Here is a 19,938-nt window from a genome sequence, read left to right on the forward strand (position 1 = left end):
AGGAGCTGCCGCAGGAGGATCTCCCTCGACAGGCTAATCTCCTTGTGCCTGCAGCTGCCGTCCGTTTTGGGGAGGAGGAGGAGGTCATGGAGGGCGTGCCACATCTCCAGGAGGTTCATATCCAGCTGGGGGCTGATGGCGAGGTCGAGGGCGTGGGCGGGTCTCTTGGAGACCAACAGGGAGCAGGTCTCGAGAGAGAGGCCTTTAGTTGCTGGTAGGTGGCAGGGCTCGAAGTTGATGTCACCCATGGGCGACCTTCCTGTATATCTCCTCCGGTAGGGCGTTGATCACTATGTCTGCCTGCAGCAAAAGTCAGTCAGGCCTGCCACAGTGAACTGCCCCTCAACCCTGTAGAGCCATGATGCCGGGTTGTGATGGGTGAATGGCGGCAGCTTTATGGTGAGGGCGGACCTCGGTTGATCCATCGGGAGGGGCATCGCTTGAGGAGCGGGTACTGGCGTGGAGGAGCGCGATAATTTTTTTGGCATGGGGGAGAGCGTGTGTGGGGGTTGAGCGAGGGAGATATCTGTTTCCGAGAAGTTTGCAGTTATTTGTATGTGGAGGGGAATGTCGGCGTCCATGCTCATTTCCACGCTCTCACCTGGAGTGTGAGTTAACACTGCGCGTCAATACACGCTTGGGAGTGTGCCCGTGGGTCCGTTAATGATGCCGGTGATTTGCTGACGAGGGTCAGTAACGCTTTGTTAGGAGCGCGTGAGTTAGTCCGTTAGGGGCGTGGGGTGGTTCATGGGGCCAAGACTAAGTCGCCGTTCGGGTCCGTTAATGGCTCCGGGAACCATTCCGGGGGTCACCACTGTGAGAGGGTGCGAAAGAAAGAGCAGGTAGGCAAGTACTGCTAGTTTATTGAGGAAGTTGCCCACTTGTAAAGCGGTGTGCAGACGTCAGTACAAAGACATACAAGTGACACAAGCTCAATCATTCTCTATGCAAAAGAGGACAAGTACATACAGATAACGTGACAATTGAAAATAGTAGATTAGACACAAAAATACTCTGACACATACACAATATATAAGGGAAAATGCACCGTAGAAAACGGGAGGTTCTTCATAGAAAACCCGTTTAGCAGGGACTTTACAATACTGTACGATACCATTTGTAAGCATGTCAGCAGAAGAAATAAAGAGCATATTCTAATTGGTCCTTGCATGCATACTATGTACCCAACTTTTTTTTTTTTTATCAAGACCTGGTTTAAAAAACTGGTTTCTGTCAAAGGTAGACAGTATTTAATTAATCAACTCGCTGGTCTAACACAGGCAATATGTTGCATGTGGCATGGGAATCATAAGCTCATCATGCTACAAATCCATCAAAGAGCAATACAGTATATGTTTGATTTGTGGCAGAAGAGGAAACATGGCGGCCTAAATACGCCAACCATGTTTGATACCATACGTAAGTATGCAGAGGACAACCCAGAAATCATTCTGAGAATTGAGCCTTCCCAAGGCAGCTTCTCCATGATTTTGATAACACTGTTTATGGTGAGGGTCCACAGGCAACTTAAAGAAGCTGGGGAGGTGGTATTTGTTGATGCTACAAGCTGTGTTGACCAACTTGACACAGTCATAATCCCATTCCTGTGTGCAGGACCAGCAGTGCCATTAGCTTTAGTTTTCACATCTTCTCAAGATGGGGCAACTCTGACTAAAGGTTAGTGTACTATGTACTGTACTGGGCTGCTTTTGTTTGTTATTCTTGGATATGCATTATACATGCATATTTACTGATGAAACAATTGGTTATGAACTGTTAATTTAAATCTTTCTTATTTTGACATGGTCAAAGAGGCACTGGGTGGAAGCGCCTTCTATGGCAGAGGGGAGCCACAGTGTTTTATGACCAACAACTGTGGAACAGAAAGAAAGGCTTTGGCAACCATATTGCCCTAAATCAAGGCTCTTCCTCTGTATATTTCACATCCTGCAACAAGTATGGCGCTGGCTCCTTGATTCCAGGCATGGTATCCATAAACTTCATTGGCAAGAGCTTATGGGTATGATGAAGTCTCTTGTATATGCAAGGTCAAGGGATGAATTTGGCTAATTGTGGAAGAAAGCTGAAGCCAATTCTCTTCTAGAGAAATACTCCAAATTTAGAAGGTACTTAAAATACTGTATTTATTTTCATCTTTAATTAATTTTCCTACAATATAAAAAGAGATCACCAATTATGAACATAGTTGAACTTATTTTTTCCTTTTCTTAGTTTCCTTTTTTTTCTTCAGTCTGAATACAGTAAACACCCCAGATTCACGGATTTCTCTGTGGAACGTATCTACTCATTATTCGCGGAAAATTCACCCATTCGCAATATTTTTCACTGAAAAATTTTCACTGATTACTGTATTTTCATATCATTTTCATAACTAAATGCACTTTTTGTGATAAAACTATTAAAATACTCAGGTATAAGAATATTTAGAGGGTTTTTCTCGTGTTTAAACTATCAAAATAGGCAGTTCTGTTCTAAGTGTATTTAGAGGGGTTTTAAGTATTCGTGGATTTTAGCTATTCGCGAGGGGGAGGGGGTTGCAGTAAGCATCCCCCATGAATATGGGGGGTTTACTGTATACTGTATTTTTACTTTCAGTTATCTAACCTCCCTGGTACAAAGGAAAGAAGAATGGTCAATCGCTTTCTGAGCTGGAGTGATTTTGCATGGGCACTGTAACAGTTAGTAAATTTTGTATGAAAATGTCATAAGCACATCCTTCCTGCACATGCCTCAACCAATCACGGGAAAGCCTGGGAGTCTGCTAGAATTTTTTAACTAATCATGCACCGGCAGCATCATTGAAAGCCAGTAATTGTAGTCTGTATCCCAAGTGGAATAAATGCTCCGTAACCATCCCATATGGGTCTGTTATTTATCATATCCTACCCCTACTTAAGTGTATAAGCAGTTACATTTATGGAGACCGAGCAATCTGTGGAGGTGGTGCGGTCAGTGGAATTCATTCAGCGTCTTCAAAAGTGATTGCATCATTTGTTACAAGATGTCTGGGATTCCATCTTTTCTTCATTCGATGTACATTGTGAGAAAAATTCATTAGGTCCAAAATGGACGAAGTACATTACAAAACTACAGAATCTGTTTGTAGCCTGCACCATTGACTCAAGAAAAAGGAAAAACGCCCTATTGTTGCATTATGCAGGTGATGAAGTTTTTGAAATCTACAAAACATTAGGCTTTAGTGGTGATGACGCTAATTATGAAGAAGTGAAACAAGGTCTAACAAATTACTTTCTGCCAAAGAAAAACAAAGAATTTGAATGTTATGACAAAAGGTTGAAAATTGTGAATTTGCCGATAAGGAAGGGGAAATCAAAAGCCAAGTAATTTAAGATTGTTTGTCAAACAAGCTGAGAATGAAGTGTTTAGAAGAAGAGAAAGCTCTCAATGATATGTTAACCATGGCCAGGACTATGGAAATTGCAGAGAAACAGTCAAGAGTTATGGATAAGAATACAGACGCAAGTTCAAAAGTGTTAGTGAACAAGATGACGCATAGGTATAAGCTGTCACAGCAACACTGGAATCTAGGCCCACACAGATCATTCCAATCAGCCCCACTCAAGAAACAAGCAACGTCGTCATCGTCATCAGCTGCAGCATCGTCATCGTCATCCAAATGCTGGAACTGTGGTGGGAATTATCCACATAACAAGAAATGTCCTGCCCTCGGAGTTGAATGCAATTACTGTCACAAGAAGAATCACTTTAAATCTGTGTGCCGAAAACGCTTCAAGAACGACACTCATCATCACCTGAACGAAATAGTTGAAGATGGAGTTATAAGAGGTGCAAAATAATGAGCAGGTGGACATGTAGTGCTGGTTTATTCAGAACGCAGGTCTTTCATAAGGCGGTGTGTGGACGTCACACAGAGGAATACAATAGAATACAGGTGACCCGAGGTCATTACTCTTGTGTTAATTATAATGGTAAATACAAGTAACACAAAATGTAAGTTAACAAGAACTGACACAACAATATTCTAACACATGTGCAAAGAAAACAGGAGCAAATGAATTAGTAGTAGATATGTATCAGATAAAATGTGGCTATTTTTGCTTGACCCAATCTTGTAGGAGCGTTACCGTAGAAAACGGGCGGCTCACCATAGAAAACCCGCTTAGCAGGGACTTTACAATACTCCCCCCCACCAAGAAGTGGGTAATTGATTGATTGATTAATTGAGGGTTATCTGGCGTCAGAACTACCAGGGTCACTGACGCCGAATTCTAAGTGTGATCTTTTCATTTTTATAGTATGTTATAAAAATTAAAATTAAAATTCTGCTAAAAAGAACTACATATAAATTTTATTAAAAAGAAAAAAACAAATAAGAAAACTAGCTAAAATAAATAAATAAATAAATATATAAAATTCTGCTAAAAAGAACTATTAATAAATTTGATCCGATAAACAGTATAACTTTAGAAAAAAAAAATATTTATATATATACTAAGACAGCACAATTGTCAAATATATTTGAGAAGACCAGCTTCTTTGATAAAAGAGATAACATTATTAATACATATACTTTCTCCCAACAGTTTTGCCATGTTATAATTACCACCTGCTTCACTGCTATTTGATAAAAAATGATTCCTAAGTTCCACCAGACTGGGACACTCAACCAGCAAATGCCTAACAGTCAGTGGAACCAAGCAATCGTCACAGAAGGGCTCATTCTCCCCATTCATCACAAAGCCGTGAGTTAAACATGTATGGCCAATACGTAATCTACACAATACAACCTCACACTTCCTTGGCATTAAGTCATATTTCCAAGGGTGTGTCTGACTAGTGATTTCTGTCCCACTGAAGTGCCCATAATTGCTGGATGAATTTCCATATAATATGGAATGCATCACGATATGGAACAGGACATGTTCTGGGTATCAGAATTTGTGCTGCTGATTTGGCTAGCTGGTCTGCCTTTTCATTTCCTGATATGTTCACATGGGCAGGAACCCAACAAAAAGAAACAATGCTTCCTCTACAATGGTGCAAGAAGATCCACTGCAAGATCTTCAACACTAAGGGATGATCAGTACTGAAGACTTCCAGGGACTCTAAGGCACTTTTAGAGTCACAAAATATTGTGTAGCCAGACACTGGGAGTATTGCAATATGTTCCAGTGCTACTAAGATGCCATACAGCTCAGCTGTAAAGTTTGAAGCAACTGAAGGAAGCGCACCTCTTCGGTTAAAAGATTCACTAAAAACTCCATAAACAATGCCAACATTGGATTTGGAACCATCGGTAAATATAAATCTTGTATCCATATGCTCTGAAGCATGCTCTAAAAATATTGCCCTCATTTCCTCATCAGATTTATCCCTCTTTGCTCCACTGAAGTACCTGCAGAATTTCACAGCAGGTAACTTCCAGACAGGAGTAATGGGATACACACAAGGAAGTACAGGGGATTTTTCCAATATTTGTATCCTCTAAAATCTTTTTAATTCTATAGCTAAAAGGAGTAGGATACCTTGGATGATTTTCATAAAAACTGTTAAAAATATTTCTGTTTGCCACAGCAAAAGCCAGAGATTTGGGAAGTCTTTGCACTCTAAACCAGTATCGAAGCAATGATGACTGACGATAGAGTTCAAGGGGCATTTCTCCTGCATCAACTAGCAAACTAGATATTGGTGATGAACGAAAAGCTCCTGTGGCTATACGAATACCTGAATGATGAACAGAATCTAAAATTTTTAAGTTAGATGAAGAGGCTGAAGAATATACTTCACAACCGTATGACAGCTTTGATAAAATTAAGGTTTTATGAAGCTTTAGTATAAGATTTCTACTAGCTCCCCAACTGGTGTGAGACAGCACCTTCAAGATGTGTAGAGCTTCTAGGCACTTTGCTTTGATATGTTTGATATGGGGCACCCAAGTCATTCTGCTGTCAAAAACTAGGCCTAAGAAGCGCGCTTGTTCTACACATGGGATTCTATGGCCATACAAATGGAGGTCTGGATCAGGATGTACTCCCCTAATCCGGCAGAAGTGGACAGCAGTAGTCTTACTTACAGAGATTTTAAAACCCTGTTTCTCAGCCCAACTTGTTATTTTATTTATCGTTAATTGTAACTTTCTTTCGGCTACAGTCATCCGGGTGGCAGCAAAAGATATTGACAGGTCATCCACAAATAACGTCTTTAAGACCTCTTTTGGAATAACAGATGTAACACTGTTTATGGCCAGAGCAAAAAGTGTTACACTGAGAACACTGCCCTGGGGAACACCTTCTTCTTGGCACCTTTTCTCTGATAAAGTACTGCCAACTTTAACTTTAAAATACCTACGATGTAAAAATGATCTGACAAATAAAGGTAATTTTCCTCGTAGACCACTATTATGCATTGTCTTGAGAATTCCATGTCTCCAAGCAGTGTCATATGCCTTTTCTATATCAAAAAACACTGTCACGTGGTGTTGTTTGGAGGCAAATGCTTCACAGACAGAGGTTTCAAGTTGCAGTAAGATATCCAGTGTGGAGTGCATTTTTCGAAAGCCACACTGAGAAGGTGTTAAGATACTGTTGTGCTCTAAATACCACATCAGCCTTACATTTACCATTTTTTCCATTAATTTACACAAACAGCAAGTTAACGCAATGGGGCGGTAACTTGCTGCATAGAGAGGATCTTTTCCAGGCTTAAGAAATGGTAACATGGTTGCCAATTCCCATATGCTAGGGTAGCTGCTTTCATCCCATATTCTATTGATAATGCTGATTATAAAAGTTTTGTGTTCCTTGAAATGTGTTTAAACATTTTATAAGGAATCTCATCTGGGCCAGGGCAGTGTTCTTGCTCCTGGCTAAAGCAGAGTCAAATTCCCTTTCAGAAAAAGGCATATTGTAAGATTCACTTTTGTTTGATGAAAAATCAAGTACCTGTTGTTCTTCCATCATTCTGAAATGATGTCCTGGGAACTATCTGATTTTTCAGAGACTCGAGCAAAGTGTTCAGAAAATATATTACTAACTTCTGTGGCATCAGTGACATGATTATTATTTACTTTAAGGACTGGAGGAGGATTGGGTGTAAATTTGCCCTGAATTTTTCTTATTTTCTTCCAAATGCTGCTGACTGGTGTTCTGCTGTTAATAGAGGATACATATCCTGCCGTTTTAACATTACTGTGATGGTTGTCTTCTGGCAGCGGTTGCCACAAGCGATCGGTTGCAAAATCGTTGCATTCAGCAAATAGTTGGTCATCTCAGCCTGTTAACTTGATGAACACACATTGTTTATAAGTGATGACATTATGAGTTCGTATGTTAGAGAATCTAGATTTTGTGTCTAATTCTGCCCAAATTAGTCTGATAGTTCATTACCTGGCTGGATCAGATGATGACCTTGCTTTAGCTCTTAGAACTGGCAGATGCAGCACTTTTCGTTTTTCTGTGTGAATTTGAAATGTTTTTCTTGTTTCAAGACATTTTTGAACCACCATGGAATTCTATTTTATTGTGTTCTATTCCTGAAAAGTCCATTTTAGACTTTTTCGAGGAATTGAATGTAAGCCTGCAGTATGGAAAGTTCCATGATGTTAACAGTGAGATTATGGACATGCAAACCTTCATCTACATGTGGTTGACTTTTTGGGAAATCTAAGATAGAGTATTGAGCATCCCCTTCAGGTCAGCCATGATGAGACTTTTCAAATCTTTGAATTTTTTCCAATTTTAACCTTTCTTTGTTAAGATCCACCATCGTGTTTCCTTAGTGATCCATTTCATTTCTTTAATCTTGGGATAGGTGGCTGTCATCATTGGTGCTGATTATAATTGGAGAATGGTCACTGGTATGCCAGTCATCTGTTTTGTTCTCCAATCCTAAAATCAACACTGCAATTAAAGCTACACTGTTTACAAATTGAAAGTGCGATGTCAATGTCAATGATGACAGTCGATGCAGCCTTAGTCTGAATGTGATAATGGTAGGTTCTCCAGTTCGAGGAATTGAGTGTAAGCCATTATGGAAAGTTCCATTATCTTCATCATCTACACTTGGGAAATCTTTGGCAGATGCCATCAAATATTTTTTCCAATTTGGTTTGATGTTACATCTAGGTGGATCATCATTGGATGATTATGCTGAGAATGTCACTGGTATGCCAGTCAACTTGTTCTCCAACTAAAGTCAAAGCAATTAGAGAAATGAAAGGTCAATGCAGGAGACAGTACCAGTCTGAATGTGATAATGGGTAGGTTCTCCACATTAAGGATATTTTTAAGATGCCATCATATTCCCTTTTGGTTTGATGTTACATCTCCCCACAATGGACTATTGGTCACCAAGAAGAAGAAATAGCTGCCACATAAAGGGGAAACATATGGTATACTGCCTTCTTAAATTAATCCGTACAGCCACAGCTTGAAGTGGAGTGCTTAGTTTTACTTTGTAGTGTGGAGTATCTCGACGGATGTAGATGAGGGATCCACCGTGATTTCCCACTTCCAAATCAAATTCAGTTCTGAAGTGAACATATTCCCTAGGACAAGGGGTATATTCACGTAGCATGGTCTCCTGCAAACATACCCCAACAGGAGAATGCTCATAGAGCAAAAGCTTCACTTCCTCATACTTTGCTCGAGTCCCTGACAGTTCCACTGAATTATGGAAGTGAATTTATTTCTGTCTGGGACCATCAGTATGGTTCCTTTTTACAAGATTGGGAGGTTTCTTTTTTCTACTTGGGGAGGGCAATTTAATGGGCAGTTTTGTTGGCTTCTTGGGGGGAATAACCACCTTGAAAGAGCCAACATCCTTTCCTTCAGTGTCTTTGACACTGAGCGGTTTTTTTTTTCTTTTCTCTCCGTCTCAATCAAGACGGAGAGAGCAGAGGTGTTCTCTAAAGAGACCTCCTCAACTGTCTTGCTATTGCTGGCAGTAGCCAGCTCTGCCTTTAAAGAGGCAGAAGCACCAGCAAGGACTGGCGCTGGGGGACCAGCACCTGCTGGTTTGTCCTCCAAAGAGGAGTTGGCACCAACAGAAGCTGGCACCGGGCCAGTGAGTGCTGGCCCCGCCTCCAAAGAGGCAGATGGTGGAGGGTGTGTCTCAACTGACACTTCAATTTTTCTTAGCTCTAAGTTGACATCTTCCTTGTTGGTTCTACTGAACCTTGTCTTCGCATTACCATCATCAATAGATTCTGATGAATCTGTTAGGTGTCTTTTCAGCGATTCTTTTTTTGACTCTACCTTTGTGCTTCTTATTTTGGTTACTTTATTTGTCTCTTTCTGTTGGTTTCTAAGTTTTGCTACTACTGAGGCAAAACTTAGACCAGGTCTTACAATCTTAGCTTTTGCTCTCTCTCTCTTGCTTCCTTAAAAGTTATCCTTTCCATCACTCTTAATGCCTGAATTTCTTTTTCAAATAAATATATATCACACTGTTGAGATGATGATGCATGTCCCTCACCACAGTGAACACATTTAGGTTCCTTGTGCACATACCATGCTCATCATCTCCACAGTTGACACAAACCGCAGGATTTTCTTGTATTTTCGACCGGCACGTCTGAAGGGTGTGTCCGAAACGTTGGCAGTGGAAACACCTTCTGGGCCTCGGGATGTACTGTTTTATTTTGTATCTATGCCAGGCTGCAGAGACATACTCTGGGAGTCTTAATGTATTGAATGTCAATATCAAGGTAGGTTGAGGTATCTGATCTCTATCCACCTTCTTTGTGATCCTGATCTTTCAATTCATTTGAAAGTTTCTCCTCAGAGAAACCCATTAGCTGAGGGGCATAAATCAAACCCTTGCTGCAGTTCAAGCTGGAGTGGGGAGTGCACTCCACCGTTACTCCTGCAAGGGCCGACAAACTCATCAACTTCATGCTTTCCTCTGGGAGATACTCACTACCAGGAGCATATTACTGTTCTGAGGGGATATTTTCGGTTGTCTGCCACAACATTTTACAATTTCCCTGTTTACCTCAAAAATATCAATATTGTCACCATTGAGCTTCAAATTTAAATATTTTTCATATGAGTTGGGTACAAAGACCCCAGGAACTATTTCATACTTCTTGCTTTTCTTTATTGCAAATGGTTCCAGTGTGACAATACTGGAACCAGATGCTTTTGTTGGGGATTCCTGGCTGTATTCCTTCTTGCCTGGCATTGGGTCGTCAACCGTGTCTGATTGTCACTTGGCCCAGGGTACTAATTTCAACATGGGGACCTTCCATGAAAAAATTGGTGTAAAAAAAAAAAAAAAAAAAAAAACACTGCTGGTGAACACTGAAGAGGCACCATTGACTTTTCATGGGGCCCTGTTCTCGGCTAATGACACCAGTAAGAACTGACTCCCAGATGTCCACCCCTTACCCTACACAAAAAGGGATAGCACCAACACACCAGAGAGGCACAAGTGTAAGCCTAACCCGCTTGTTGGGACCGAGACTATTACTAGAATACAATCATCCCCACTCTGACTATGTTGGTGGGCATACCGGAAAATATGCCAGGAGTCCTACCCCTAATAACAGCCCACCCCTGGAATCCACGGGCTGATCTCAGGGATAGTTCCGCCTTCAGGGTGTCAATATGACATCATACTAACACCCTTCTGGTCCAAACATCATCGGATTGGGTGACGCTCCCAATCACAGTTCCCACATTTAGCTTCGAACATGAACCCCAATCCAAGGTATGATGCCCTTTCCTTTCACACAGACAGGAAATTTAATGAAGGTGGAAATATCCACACTATGTAAACCAAAGAGTTGGAAAATATACATATATATACACATATATACATATATATACATATACATATATATACATACACATATACACATACATACACACACATACATATACATATATAGAAGCGGTAGTCATAGCGGGTGGATAGGAAGATGGAAGAGAATTGAAAAATAAGCTGGAGGAAGAAGTAAAAAAAGGAGTAGAAGAAAAAGAGGACAGAGATAGACATTTAGATTCAAACGGGGGAATGCTTTCCCCTCGTTCGAGAGCCCCTTGCCCGTCGCAAATCTACAGCATGAGAAAGAATATTCCATGTTGGAGCCATGCGACTACGTCATGGCAGTCTCTCATTAAGGGGGAAGAAGTTATTATTACTATTAAAGTAGTTGAATCAGACCACTGAGCTGACTTTTAGCTCTCATAGGGCTGGCCCGAAGGATTTGATTAAAATACTAGGTCTAGGCCTGAAGTCAAGCGCTAGGACCCAATAGATCATCCGATACAAAGATGAATGAATTAAAATGAAATTAAAAACTGCACATAGGCACATGCTCTCATACAATAAATACATTTACTCAGAGTTCCTTACATACATACTAAAACGGTATATTAAAATTCAGAATATAAATTAAAAAAAATTTTAAAAATTCTTCTTTTTTTGTAAAATTCAAATGTTAAAAGGATTTTCATATTTTTTTATTTACTTATTTTTATATTTTGTTAACTAAATTACAGTTCTTCAAGAATATCAAAATTGGAATGACTGAAAATGTGAAAGATTCTGACAAAATTTCTTTCACTGACCTATTTCCAAAAGTAGACATTCGTTGTCGGTCATACTTTGGACATTCACATAACACATGTCTGACTGTTATTATTACTCTGCATTCTGAGCACTTGGGAGCCGGACCATGTGGGCTGCTCATTAAGTGCCCATGTGTCAGACGAGTATGGCCTATTCTGAGGCGTTTTAAAATTACTTGTGCGTGTCTCTCTCTCTGATATGATGAACTCCATTTTTTAACATTAGGTTTTATTCCTTTCAGTTTATTACTTTCAGATTCTTCATCCCATATATATTGCCATTTATTTATGATACCCATTTTTATGTGAGTTACATAATCAGTAACAGGGATATTCACATTTGATCTTGTCATGTGAGCTGCTGCTTTAGCTGCTTTGTCTGCTTCTTCATTTCCTTTGATCCCTACATGCGCAGGGATCCAACATATTACTACATTTTTTCCATTATTATATAATTTATGGAGACATAATTTAATTTGTTGTACTATATTATTTTTGATTTGTAACTTTGAATAGCTTCTATAGCGCTTCTTAAATCACTGAAAATCACAAAATTATTGAATGATGATTCTTTAATTATTTTATAGCTGATGCAATTCCATACAATTCTGCTGTAAAACATGGAAGCATTATTAGGAAGAGAGAACTGATAACTTTTGTCTTGGGACACTGCAGCATATCCCACTCCGTGTTCTGATTTAGACCCGTCTGTATATATGTGCGTAATGTGGACCTTTTTGGCTTACTGTATATGCTCTATTGTATGCTGTCTATGGTGTATGAGTTACTTTTTGATAAATACTTGAGGTGTGTGCAAATTCTCGTTTTATTCATTGTCCAGAGAGGAGGTGTCTTTACTATTACAGGCACTTGTATATTTATATTCAGCGACTCAAACAATCTTCTAGCTCTAATTGGGAAAGGTGGTGGATGGTTGTTTATAAATACATCTCTTAATTCAAATAATTTTTTGGTTGGAGAATCACTAGTTTGAATTCTTAAAGCACTTTTCATTCTTACTAGCTCTCTATGGAGAGACAAAGGCATTTCACCACATTCAACTTGTAACCATGATTTTGGTGATGATCTAAAGGCTCCTGAGCATATTCTAAGGCCTTCATTGTGAACAGGGTCTAATATTTTCAGAACTGTGTCAGATGCCGAGCCATATACTTCGCTTCCATAATCAATGATGGACAGAACTGTTGCCTTATACAGCACAGTAAGGGTATGTCTATCGGCTCCCCAAGTAGTGTTCGATAGTTTTCTAATTAGATTTAATGCTCTTTTACTTTTAGATTTTACATATGTAATGTGGGCTCTCCAGTTCAAGTGGGTATCAAATACTAATCCCAAAAAATTTTGCTGTTAGGCCAATTGGTATACTATGGTTTTTGATTTTTAAATCTATTTCTTCACCTTTTTCCACTTTTTATTTTTATAAAACATGATTGCTTCAGTTTTATCTATGGAAAATTTAAAGCCTACAGATGAGGCCCATTCATCTATTTTTACTATGCTTTTATTAATGATTCGTTCTGCATGTTTTATTCGGGATGCTGAATAATATATGGCAAAATCATCCTTGTACAGGTTACTTTTTAATGCCAATAGGTAGATTTTTACCAATATCATTAATTGCTAAAGTAAACAGTGTTCCACTAAGGACGCTTCCCTGTGGAACACCGTTTTCAAGTGGAAATGTTCTAGACAGATCATCATCAATTCTCACCTGAAAATTGCGGTTTGTCAAAAAGTTCTGTATAAACCTAGGTAAATGTCCACGGATGTTGTTGTTTTGTAAAGATTTTAATATAGCATACCTCCATGTGGTATCGTATGCCTTTTCAATGTCAAAAAAGACAGCTACAGTAATTTGTTTTCGTTCAAAACCTCTACGTATATGGTCTTCTAAGTTCCAGAGAGAATCCAATGTGGATCTGTTACACTGAGATCCAAACTGAGTGGGAGTTAAAATTTTATTTTCTCGAATGTGCCATGTTAGTCGAGCATTTACCATTTTCTCTAACAATTTGCATAAGCAGCTTGTTAAAGAAATTGGTCTGTAATTATTTACATTACTGGGATCCTTTCCAGGTTTGGGGATAGGAATTATTATAGCTTTACGCCAATCATCTGGAAATAAATTTGAAGCCATAAATGATTATAAAACTCTAATAAGTATCACTTTGCCAAAGGTGCTAAGTGGCAGATCATCTCAAAACAAATATTGTCACCTCCAGGAGCAGATTTATTGCTGTTCGAGAGAGCATATTCCATCTCTGACATACTAAATTTTCTATTATAATATATATCGTCAATTGTTTCAAAATTTATTGTTATTAATTCTATTTTATTTTTTTGTGTGGAAGTGTTCATCTAAATTCTTATCACTACTTACATTTGCTAAATTTTCTCCCATTATATTACTTATTTCTTTTGGATCAAGTGTTCTTTTCCCATCTTTTAATATGGCATGTCTAGGTGGTTTGACATGGGTACCATTTATTTTCCTGAATTTTTCTCATATTTTTTGTATGGGAGTATTATTAGAGAGATCTGATACGTATTTCCTCCATGAAATGATTCTTCCTTGAATTACTTCTTTTTAAATTTTGCAGATATTTTGTTGTGTACAGGTTTTATGTATCAATTTCTAGTAATAATACAGTCATTTTTTGTAAAGTTCTTTCTAATATCGGTAATTTTTTATTCATTTTATTGAACTTTCTATTCAAATTATCTAATCGTCTCCCTATTGAGTGTTTCATATTTATTAATTCTGTTAACTCATCAGACCACCAGGCAACTTTGTGTTTTGTTGGATGGGGTTTTGACTTTGGTATTGCTTTATCAGCAGCATTTTTAATGAAATCAACAAGAAATTTATTAGTTTCATTATGGTCTTTTAAATATTCAAACTGTGGGATATTTCTAGTGTGCATTTCATATCGCTCCCAATCTGCTTTATAAATGTTATAGTGAGGGACATGTTTTGCAGGATTATTTTGCAATAAGGAAATTAATATTGGGAAATGATCACTGGTGTGCAAGTCATCAACTGTATTCCAATCCAATCTGTCAACTATGCTTGTTGTACATAAAGTTAAGTCTACTGAGGAAAATGTTCCATGTGTTTTTGAAAAATATGTGCTAATTTCGTCATCATTTATACAGCACATGTTGTTGGAATCCATGAACTCTTCTATTTTACTACCTATTCTCTTTGAGTTTGTACAATGACAGTCCCATATTGGGTTGTGAGCATTAAAATCACCTACTATTAATGTAGGTTCCTTGGTATTGTTAAGTAAATCTTTAAGTTTATCAATGTCGTAACTTTTATTAGGTTGGTTATATAAGTTATAAATTATGTAATTATCATTTTTTATTCGTATTTTAATACTTGATATTTGCAAGTCATTAAAATTTACAGGTACTCTGTCATAACATACTTTGTTATGTACATATATAACAGTACCTAAATTTCCTTCTTCTTCTCAAGATGTAGATACTAAGGTATATTTACCTATTGTTGGTATTGTTTTGTTGACATGTTGTAAACATATTATCATTGGCTCATATTCCTTTAGTAATCGTTGTATTTCTCCCAAATGTAATCTGGTCTGTAGACCATTAACGTTCCATTGTATAATATAATTATTGAAAGTATAACGTTAGTGTGTTGAAGTTTTATTTTCTTTTTGTGGATCATCAATCTGCATTTTTTCTAAAATCCTATTTACAATATTTATTTGTTTTTCTTTATAGGACATTATGTGTCCAATGCACATACAACCCTTCTCGTGAGTGTCCAAACTAGTAGTTTCTTTATTTCTGTATCTTATAAAATTTCGTATAGTGTTTGTTAAACTGTCTTCTGTTATGCTTTCATTTTTGTTACAGAGTTCAGTGAAACATTCATTACATCCACATGTGTTTTCGTGAGTCATTTTTTCATTTACTCTTGTTGTACCTAATGTTGGTGATGGAGTAATCTCTTCTCCCATCATATAATCATTATTGTCAATGGTTTGTTCCTCTACTATTTCTTTGGTGTTCTGGGTATCTGATTCTATTGGTTTTATTATTACTCTAAGAGACAAAGGTATATTCTTATTATTTGGTTTATGTTCTTTCTTGGGGTCTCCCGCCTTTATTTTAATGGATGTATCTCTAATAATAGTTGGTTTTTTGTTGGTCTTGGGTGGAGTTCTCTCTAAAGGCCTCTTTTCTTTCTTTAGTTTCTAATTCATCACAACTATCTTTTAATATTTCCGTGGTGCTTGTATTGTCTTCTAGTGATTTTATTTCTCTTAAAATCTCAAATGAATTTGAGCAAAGATTTGTATACATTTCTTGGTCCTTTTCTATATTAGTTTCTTCTTGCAAAGTGGTTATTTTTCTTTGAGATTGATCTATCAGTGTTTTGTTACTCTTATTCATTTCCATTTTTGTTTCTTTGTTTGATCTTATTGCTGCAGAAAAAGTTCGTTTCTTAGCAGGATCATGGATTCCTCTAACCTTTAATTCTAATTTGGCCTCTTTTATAGGCATTCCTGTCCTTTCCTGAAGTAATTTCAATTCTGTATTGTATATACAATACATACATTCGTTAGATCTTGCATGGTGATTTTGTCCACAGTTCACGCATTTTGGATCACCACACCTCCACTGTGTGGCATGTTTGTCAGATCCACAGTATGCACATACAGATGTATTACGGCAATTTTTCTTTGTATGCCCATACATACCACAGTTTTGGCACTGTAGCGGTTTTGGGACATATGGTCTCAGCTCTCTGCTTTGCCCTAAGATTTTAATTTTCAAGGGTAATTCATGGCCTTCAAATTTTATCTTTCCTATTCTTAGTATTTTTTCATTACTCCGTCTACTAGCTATGTTGTATATTTCGCAGTCTTGTATATTGTTGTACCTTTTTTTAAGGGAATCAAGCAATATTTTCTTTTCTATTGGTTCATCATTATCAGGGAGTACTATGGTACCCTGTACACTGTTCATACTGTCATGTTTTTTAATATGTACTTTTACATTATCAATATTTTTTATATTTAAGTAATTTTCTGATTGATTTCTTGTAGTGGTTTCTATCAACCACATCTGTTCTTTTACTTGCCTGAATGACATTTCAGTAGTTGAATGTCGATCCAATAGGAAGTTTTCTAATTTCAATGGCGATATTTTTTTCTCCATTTCTAAGGTTAGGAATCTTGACCAACTTCCACTCCCAAAGAGGGAGTCGAAGTGGGTGAAAGGTGGGTCAAGATATTTGTTTTTTTTGGTTTGTTTTTCATAGGAACATAGGGCTCCAGTGTAATTATGTTCGTATTTTTTTCTGATTTTTCCAGAGAGAGGTCAGAGGAGGTTCCTGCAGTTGTCAACTGTGCCGAGTCACTACCATCAAAGGGTCCAGGGGTACTTAAATCTTCAATATAACTGAGCATTAAGATTAAAGTAAATTAGAGAGAAAAAAAATCCTGAAAACCTTAAAAAGATATCAGCCTTTCATGGGGTTTATTCTTCCGCCAATGGCACAAGTGAGAACTGACTCCCAAATGTCCGCGTCCTTACCCTACCCCATAGGGGATGGCAACATGATTAGAGTGGCCCAAGTGTAAGCCAAACCCGCTTGCTAGGACTGAGAGTATTTCAAGAATACAATCATCCCCACCCTAATCATGTTATGGGCAAACCGGATAGAATGCCGAGAGTCCTATCCCTAGAACCAGACCATCCTGGAATCCATGGTCCAGCCCTAAAGAACAGTTCCGCCTGATATCTCTCAGGTCCGAACATTATCGGGCAGTTGATGGTCCTACCACAGTTCTCACTATTTACCTTCGGATATAAACCCATTCCCAGCTATGATATCTTTTCCTATTTATCAGGTATAGTAAATTTTAGCAACAGTGGAAAATTCCACATAATTTAATCCAAACAAATATGTAATACCATATGGGACGCTTGGACTTAAACCCGGGAACAGATTCCTGGGGTTCAAGAGCCTCCTCACCACGTCAAGGTGGTCCCAAGTTGAGGGGGACCTGACGACGAGGCCATTCTCCTGCAGGCACTGCAGGACCTTTCTGATGTGCTGCAGGTGTTCTTTGGGGGGACCTGGAAAAAAACAAAATGTCATCTACATAACAGACACAGAAGTTCAGGTCCGCCAGGATGCTGTCCATTAGTCTCTGGAAGGTTGCCCTAGCGTTCCTCAGGCCGAAGGTGGAGAAGGCGAAAGCATAGGACCCGAAGGGCATGATGATGGTGGTTTTGGGGATGTCCTCTGGAGCAACTGGTACCTGAAAGTAGGACTTCAGGTCTAGTTTAGAAAATATTTTGGCCCCGTGAAGAGAGGCCGCAAGATCTTGCATGTTTGGAAGAGGGTAATGGTCTGGTTCAGTTGTGAGGTTGAGCCACCTGTAGTCGCCGCAGGGTCTCCAGGAGCCATCCAGTTTCTGCACCATGTGGAGGGGAGAGGCCCACAGGCTGGAGGCCTTCCTGCATATGCCCATCCACTCCATCTTGGAGAAAGCGTCTTTGGCCTCCTGAAGTCGCCAAGGGGGGAGTCTCCGGAACTTTGCGTGCGTTGGGGGGCCCTTTGTTTTGATGTGGCGATAGATTCCGTGCTTTGCAGGGGCACCGGGTACCTGGCGCAGTTCGGGCTTGAAGACATCAGGGAGCTCCTTCAGCTGCTGGGCGTACTGGTGCGGGACGACGGAGTAGATGGCGGGCACGCTGGGGCCTGTTGCCAGGGGGAGGGGCTGGCAGGAGTCGGTGCCCAATAGGCGTTTGCGACCAATGTTGACTGCCAGACCGAAGTGGGCGAGGAAGTCCGCGCCCAGGAGTGGAGTCTTTATGTCTGCGACTATGAAGCTCCAGCTGTACCTCCGGCCGAGGATGGAGACTGACAGGAGTCTGGTGTCGTAGGAGAGTGGGGGACCCGTTGGCGGCCGTCAGGAAGGCAGCCGGGCGTTTGCGGTCCTCTCTGGATGGCGGGGACACTGATCGGATGGCCCCAGTGTCAACCAGCATCATCCTGCCGGAGATGGTGTTGCGGACGTAGAAGCCTACTGGTTTTGGGCTCAAGGGTTCCTCTGCTGCCAGGGCGGCCTGTTCTGTTGGCTGCCGCCTCCCCCGTTTTTTGGATGGGCGAACGAGCAGGGGGGATGGCAGTTCTGGGTGTCCTTGCCGTACCACTAGTGGTAGTAGCAAGGCCCCGGTGGATGCTTCTTGCAGTTGTAGGGTGGCTGCTGCCTGGTGACGGCGCTTATCTCCTCCTCCGCGCTTTCCTCCGGTGTGTGGGCGTCGATGCCTGCTTCGCTGCCCTTGTGGAGTCCGTCAGTTGCTGTGCCGTCTTGAGTAGGTCCTCGAGCGGCATTGTATAGGGCTCGAGGATCTGGGTCCAGACCTCTGCGAGGAGCTGACAGAGGAGGATCTCCCTTGACAGGCTTATCTCCGACTGCCTGCCACTGCTGTCCGTCTCAGGAAGGGTGAGGAGGCCCTGGATCACGCCCCAAGTCTCCAGGATGTTCTGGTCGTGTTGAGGGTTGTTCATGAGATCAAAAGAGCGGGCGGCCCTCTCGGAGACCGGCAGGGAGCAGGTCTCAACGAGAGAGGCTTTCAGTTTTGGGTAGGTGATGGGACGTGCAGCAGACACCCATGGGACGAGCTTCCTGTAGACTTCTTCCAAAAGGGCGTTGATCACGGCGTCTGCCTGCAAGACCTTGTCGGTAAGTCCTGCCAGCCTGAACTGGCCCTCGACCCTGTGGAGCCATGATGACAGGTTGCTTTGTGTACAGGACAGCAGCTTTTTGGCGAGGGCAGACCTTGTTTGTTCCGTCAGGATGGGCAACGTGCGGGGAGCGGGTATCGGTGTGGAGGAGTGCACAAGCCCAGGCATGGGGAAAGGCGCGGGTAGATTGTGCGCGAGGGAGATGTCCGCGTCCGTGAAGTTCGCGGTTAACTGTACAGTATGTGGGAGGGAATGTTCACGTCCATACTCACTATTGCCCTATTACTGGGAGTGGGTTACTTGCATCAATACGCACTTGGGAGCGCGCCGTGTGTGTCCGCTAACGCTGGTGATCTGCCGACGAGAGTCAGCACGCCCGAACGCTTTGTTAAAGCGCTATGTTTAGTCCGTCAGGGGTGAGGATAGTTCATGGAGCCAAGACTAGGTCACCGTATGAGTCTGCTAATGGCTCCGGGAACCACTCCTGGGTCACCACTATAAGAGGTGCAAAATAATGAGCAGGTGGACATGTACTGCTGGTTTATTCAGAACGCAGGTCGCTTATAAGGCGGTGTGTGGACGTCACACAGAGGAATATAATAGAAT

General features: G+C 40.4%; 1 pseudogene; it reads left to right on the forward strand.

Annotated features, from left to right (window-relative positions):
- Nucleotides 1-292: 292 nt before the first annotated feature.
- LOC136838257 (uncharacterized) lies at nucleotides 293-2,704 on the forward strand (annotated as a pseudogene).
- The last annotated feature ends 17,234 nt before the right edge of the window (nucleotides 2,705-19,938 follow it).

This window comes from Macrobrachium rosenbergii, unplaced genomic scaffold, assembly GCF_040412425.1.
Source record: "Macrobrachium rosenbergii isolate ZJJX-2024 unplaced genomic scaffold, ASM4041242v1 282, whole genome shotgun sequence".
In the NCBI taxonomy this organism is placed as follows: Eukaryota; Metazoa; Arthropoda; class Malacostraca; order Decapoda; family Palaemonidae; genus Macrobrachium; species Macrobrachium rosenbergii.